The following is a 6,962-nucleotide window of genomic DNA, read 5'->3' on the forward strand; positions in this document are numbered from 1 at the left end:
TATTAAAAACAAGGCTCTACAATTATTCCAATCAAGTTTAAACTTTCCAGAGAGACCATGCTTAAGGCTCTATTTATTCCTTTTCTTCTTTTGTTTGCTGGAACATTGCTCCATTTCATTTTTCTCTCAAAACATGAATTTATGATAATCAAAATTTAAAAGGTTTTAATGCTTTTAATTATGCAACTCATGATGAATTAATAATTAAATTTATGGCAAGAGAAATAGTGAATTGATCATGCATATGTTGCCATTTTTAATCAATTAAATCATATACATTAGCCTGGGTCAGTCCACTATATAACAGAAATTACTCACAAATTTATGAAGTGCCAGGTTTTCAAAATTTACCATCCCCCAGTAAATCAAGCCAGTTCTGAGCATATGTTTTTCCTTTAATTATCACTTAATAATAATCTGAGCCTTATTTTTAAAGAGCATTGGCAAGATAACTTGGCACAGAAATCGACATACTTTGTTTATTAGCAAGTTCTGTCTAGTTCTTTCCTGTATTGTTGTGTTTCCTTAAACAAATCTGTCAATATTCACAGAATTAGATAAATTAGAGCTGAAAAAATCTTCCCGAATGATCGAGAGTTTCCTCCTCCTCACGCCCCATGACTGCCTACAGCCTTTTTCTTACTGCTCGCCCTGGCTTTACCACAACATTGAGAGTAATGGACGGGACACAACTTTCTCTTTCCGATACTCACCTCCCAGGATTCCCTAATTAAAAGTTGACTATTTTAAATTTTTTGCGTTTTGTTTATTATGTATTTTTCAAAATTGATTTTGTTACAATAATATCTGGTGACTTTGCTTGCCCTTTGGCCTCTGGACCCGCACCCGCCACTGCAGAAGTCTGCGTGCAGAGGCTCTGCTGGGGGTCACCCTGCAGCCCTGCGGAAACAGCCGGAGTCCTGGCAGGGCAGAGAAGGCAGTGGCCAGAGTCCTTTTCTAAAGCAAAGCAGGTTGGACATGCATGAACAGATGAGGCTCTGTCACCTACAAGGTGAGCCAGAGTTGTGGCATTCACCCCCTAACGCCCCCACCCCTCCTGTCCCCCCTCACCTGCCTTCCTCCCACCCTACGCTGACGTCACACGGACTCTGTGCCACTTGGCAGGACCCTGAACTCCTGTCTCAGGCGTCCCTAGCTTTGTGTGTCTTTTCTCTCTTCCTGAAATGGTCTTTCTTTTATAGTCTTTAATTTCATGTGTTAATTTACCCTTAAATTTATTTTCCTCCTCTCTTTTTTTAGCCATGTTTCTTCTATTTCTGTATTTTGCTGTGTATACGTGTATACACATATGTGTATATGTGTGTATATATACAAATAAGCTACTTCATCTCATTACAATGTAAAGAGCTAATATTAAAATTACTGGACGTGATATTAAGTATTGGAAAACTACTGACCTCAAGTTGTTTATAGTCTATCTGGAGAAAGTCTTATCAAATTTTTTTTCTACTAAAAATTGCATGGTACATATTTAGAAGTGAAGTATATTCAGGCCCAGAGATAGCACAAAAGTGAGAGTAACCATCCTTGCACACAGGGAGAAATGTGTTGCTGGAACCCTTTACAAAAAGGATGCTATTTGAATCTTGAATCTTTAAGAATAACACTTCAGAGGAAAATGGAACCTTATTATTTAACTTAGTTCTGTATTAAAGCACAGTGACCTGGAATCTTTATTTTTTTTTTCTTTCTTTTTTTTTATGCTGTGGAATGCTAGTTATATCTTTTCCTCCTGGATCTACGTAGGTCACTCTGATCAGATAATAATTGTTGCCACTAAAGTCTTATGTGGATTTAAGATTTGGGGACATACAACATTCTCTCTGAAACACTACAGATTAAAAACAGGTTAAAATAAATTATGAGGGTTTATTTGATGGAGAATAGATATTTTGAATAGTTGACGTACATCCTAATGGGCGTTTATGGAAAAAAAATGAAAATGCCCTAGTAGTTTCTTCTTTGTGATGATATATGGAGGTTTAAGGATGATTTTTTATGCATAATTATCAGTCTTTTGCCATGCCAGTTAGCAGCCCCACCTCCTTCTTTGTAATCTGCTACTATCCTAAGAGACTACATGTCAGTAAATAAACTTTTAATGTAGCAGCCTCAACTTGTTGAGTCTGAGATATGATTTGATGTCTATCACAATGGCTGACTCATAGCAAGGGGTCGATAAATGTTGAGCTGAACGGAGAGACAGGCCCAGGTAAAAAGCACACAGGTTATGCCGATGGTGCTACCTGGATGGTATCAAACCGAGGAACTTAGCACTGATACTAGGATTAGAACCACCTCCTCTCACTGTGCCACGTAGCTGGGTCTGAAACCAAGGGTTATTTTGAAATTAAAAAAAAAAAAACATTACTTAAGTTTATTAGGTAGTAGATTTTCTGGATTGGAACCGTGTTTTTCATATTCTTCTTGTGCAAATATTTCTCAGTTGATAATGTCATTGGAAAGAACCCAACTAATTTCTTCGGTGTTTCTAAAATTTAGTTAGTCTATTGTTATTAGTTAGTACTGCAGTATTATTTTTCAGTGTTATTCAACGTAGTGTCAAATGAATGATTTTTCATGATACAATCCCCGTGGTATTTTGACGAAGGAATATTTGGCATTGAGCACACCATGCCTCTAAGAGCCTACTTTGAAGTAGTGTTCAGCCAATACCGCAGGCGAAGGGCTAGACTGTGGGAAGGATCCTGACACAAACCTGCAGGGAAGGACTGGCACTGGCTGCTTTAGATTCTGCTGTGATTCCTGATGTCCCCTGCGGTTAAAAGGATAATTCGGTTTCACCAAGTGTTCTCTAGTTTTTGGACTCTGGCGGGGAAGCCCCTGATTTTGCTATCTAATAGAAAAGTATTTTTGCAACACGACCTTTCTTGGTAATCCAGCTTCTCTCTGCACCCTCCACCCTCCAGGCCTCGCAGCAGGACAAATGTACCTGGAGAGAGAAGAGGATATGCTATAGAGAGAATTCTTTCTAGACTGGGAAGAAAAAAAAAAGGAAAACCTGCCCCATACACTCTGATGAGGAAGAGAAATGAGAAAGTATAAGAAAAGAAAGGAAAAGAAAAGGAAAGAAGAAAAGAAAAGTGGTCAGACATATTTATCTCTCAGTCCACCCTTCTGGTATGAAAACCTAGAGTGGGGGGATGTTAAATCATTTGAAGGGAAAACTGAAAGCAGAGGGGGTCTATGCTCCTTTTTCCAACTGGCACTTTGGGGAAAAGCTGCTCACAGGAAGGCTCCCAAGCAACGAGGGAGGCGGCAGAGAAGCTGCCACCCCCAAAATAAACTGCACGGAGCTCAGGGTGCATCAGGGTGCTCAGCCACAGCCGGGCCCCTGAGCGGTGGGGTCTCCGAGTGGCTGAGAGTGGGCCTGAGTTATCATTTTCCACCTTCCGTGTGGCACAGAAAGGATCCAGAGGAAGAAGGTCCCTGAGCTGAAGGCAAAACTCTGGCACAGACCATCGTGGTGAGAGCTGGGTGCAGCTACACCGTGGATGGGGCGCAGACTCAGACCACCTGCTGCCCCAGGCACTGAGGAAAAGCCACGGTCCACAGCTGAGTAAATGAAGCCGCAATCTCACCAGGTACTTTGGAGCAAAGATAAGTGAAGGTGCAGATAGAACTTCATTGATTTAAGCTCCTCTTTCTTCCCCCTTTGCTAATAGGGCATTAGATTTCCTCTTTGGTCACCTGCATACGATCTTGCAGAGGAGTTGAGTGCATGCATGCATGTGCATTAAAGGTCCTGCACGTGTGCAGGTGCGTGTACTATGTGTATGCTTGTGGGACGGTGGCACAGGCTGCCACCCAAGAGACAGACAGCCTTTGTCTGAAACTTATGAAGTTAATGGACAACTTAAATTGTCCAAGTTAATGGACAATTCTCAAATACTAGAAGAACAACAGACACTGTTAATGAATGTACTAATCAGGATTCTCCAAAGAAACAAAACCAATGGGATATACAGAGATCTATGAAAGGGGATTTATTATGGGAATTGGCTCATGCAATTTTAGAGGCCAAGAAGTGCCACAGGCTAGAGTATCAGGAAAGCCAGTGGTGTAATTGAGTCCGAGTCCAAATGCTTGGGAACCAGGGAAATCGATGGTGTCACTCTCAGTCCCAGGTGGAGGCCTGAGAATCTAGGGGCAGCTGGTGTATGTTGCAGAGTCCAAAGGCTCAAGAACCAGGAGTCTCAGTGCCTATGGGCAGGAGAGATGAATGTCCCAGTTCCGGGTGAGAGGGAGAATTTGTCCTTCCTCCAGCTTTTTGTTGTATCTGGGCCCTCAACAGATCGAATGGTGCCCACCCATGTTGGTGAGGGCGAATCTCCTTTGTTCACCCAGAAATAATGTTTTACCACTTATCTGGGTACCCATTAGCCCAATTTACACCCCTAGCCCAGCTGACACCCAATAACCCAGTGGACACCTGAGATTAACCATAACAATGGACAGAGAAAGTGTTCTTTTTTTCCTAATGCCCAGTGGGATGGTGCTGGAAGGAAGATTAGGACCTATTGTAGAAAATAAACAGCATTTTATTTGCAAATATGCATAATTGTGGTTAAGTTGGCACCGTGCTACCTATAGGTTAAAAACACAATTTATTTTGTGAAAGAATAAAATTGTATTAAAAATTTTAAAATGTGCCCCTTTTCTAAAAATGGAATCATTATTGCCACTTCCATTCAATATTCATGTTCTCTCTGTAATAGTCATTATAGTCTCTCTATAAATACTCATTAGTGCCTAAAAAGAAGATGAAGGGCTTTTGTCTGTGACGAAGTTTTGTTCTATGCTAGCTGTGTTTTTGTGGATCCAGTTTATCCTACCAAATTTGGTCCTATTGGATCTATTGCACTTTGAGGAAACAAGTTGAATAAGACAAGGTCATTTTACTTAAGAATTTTATACCTTACCCCAGAAAAATGCATGGCTTTAAAAAAAGGAATTTTAGACTGGGCACACTGGCTCATGCCTGTGATCCTAGCACTCTGGGAGGCCAAAGTGGGAGGATCCCTTCAGATTAGGAGTTTAAAACCAGTCAGAGTAAGAGTGAAACACCGTCTCTACTTAAAAAAAAAAAAAAAGAAAGAAAGAAAGAAAGAAAAGAAAAAATTAGCCAGGTGTGGTGGCATGTGCCAGTAGTCCCAGCCTCTTGGGAGGCTGAGGCAGGAGGATCACTTGAGCTTAGGAGTTTGAGGTTGCTGTAAACTAGGCTGATGCCACAGTGACAGAGCAAGGCTCTGTCTCCAAAAAAATAAAATAAAATAAAGGAATTTAATACCTTACTAAGGGAAATAAGGCAGATGCAGATGAATCTATAAGATCAGGCAGTAAAGGCAGTGTGTGACAATTGCCATGTGAGTGGCTCAAATGACATACATGCCTCAGGCAAGAGAGACTGAGTCTTCCTGAGTTTATTTTCACTTAAGTTACCTCCCTAGCATTATATCTGTACATAGTGGGGGAAAATAAACACTAAAGGAAGACTTCTAAGGCCAGTGGTTTAACAGGCCCTTTAAAAGAAATTAGTAAAGATTGATTTTGGTGTCATAGTGATAGCTATAGGGACACTAGGTTCTCCCAGTTTTCTTTCTATACAGAAGTTGATCCTGTATTTTCCAGAATAAATGGGTTTTGATGTTTCCATTGATTTTATTCTCTATTCTTTCCATTCCCACTGACCTACTCGAATGGCTCCTGAGTTTTACCTGACCCACAGTGGGACAGGGTCACCTGGGGAAAACCAGTGTTTGTGATACCATCAAAGTCGTCAGCTTCTCTCACATGCAAAGTGGCACGTGACTGTGACCCGTGGTGGCTGGATTTTTGACCCTGGGATCCCAGAAAACTCTTATTTTTGGAATACTACATGGCTATTTCAAGAGTAGGCTCAGTTCTCCTGTGAGAAAGTAAGCTAATCCCAAGGGATGCTGTGGGGATAATGGAGTCCGTGTTATAACTAATGTATTTTAAAAGTATAATTCTTCAAAGATGAATTTTTACAATTTTTAAACAATATTATTTTCACAGTTGAAGCACTTAGACTAACGGGACAACCAGGGTATTTTTTAAAAGATTATACACCATATTTTGTCACTGCGTTTTTTTTCTCCCCTGCGATTTCATAGTGTTTCCCTGTAGTAAGGAAGAAAAAAATGTTTCTCTTTTTCTCTCTTCTTCTTGCTCTTGTAATTGGACTCAGAGGTCTTGGGGAGGGGAAGGAGATTAAAGATGCTCCAACAATTTGCTAATCAATAGATATATTTTTTTCCATTTGAAGTGTGTAGTACTTTGTAAATGAACCAACATCTTGGCTCAATGCCCAGTGGAAATTTCAGGAACAGGGCACCGTGTGTCTTAGTCCATTGTTTCAAATAGCTCTCGTTGACTTCTTTAGGGAGATGAAATAGGCGTTCACATTAGGCCAGAAGGTTATTAGATCTCCATGAGACTCCGTCCAGGTCTGGCCACAGGCCATGAATATTATTCTGTCAACACTAACGTCATTAGAATCTGCTAAAATTGAATTACTCTTAGCAGCTTTACAGCTGTCTTACAACACTTGACATCTACCAAGAAACCCTTCTTGGCACCAATGAGAATTTGCCACTGGGCTGATTTATATCTAAAAGGTGTGGGAAATGAAGTGGGATATCAGTATCACTGTTTCAATGTATAATGTTTATAAAATAAGTATTGAGTTTTTTCCCTTGAATGCTGGGATTGATTTTTCTACACCACCCAGGCCCCTCCTCCCTACCTGTCCAGCCCTGGTGACTATAAATAAATTGAGGAAAATGACTCCTCTACTATTTCACAAAGCTTTTCTTATCTGACTGCCACAGCTGTCACAGGTCCAAATGCTCTTATTTAGGGTGTCCACGGCTGGAAATAGTACTGCTTATGTTCTT

This window comes from Eulemur rufifrons, chromosome 18 (assembly GCF_041146395.1).
Source record: "Eulemur rufifrons isolate Redbay chromosome 18, OSU_ERuf_1, whole genome shotgun sequence".
Lineage (NCBI taxonomy): Eukaryota > Metazoa > Chordata > Mammalia > Primates > Lemuridae > Eulemur > Eulemur rufifrons.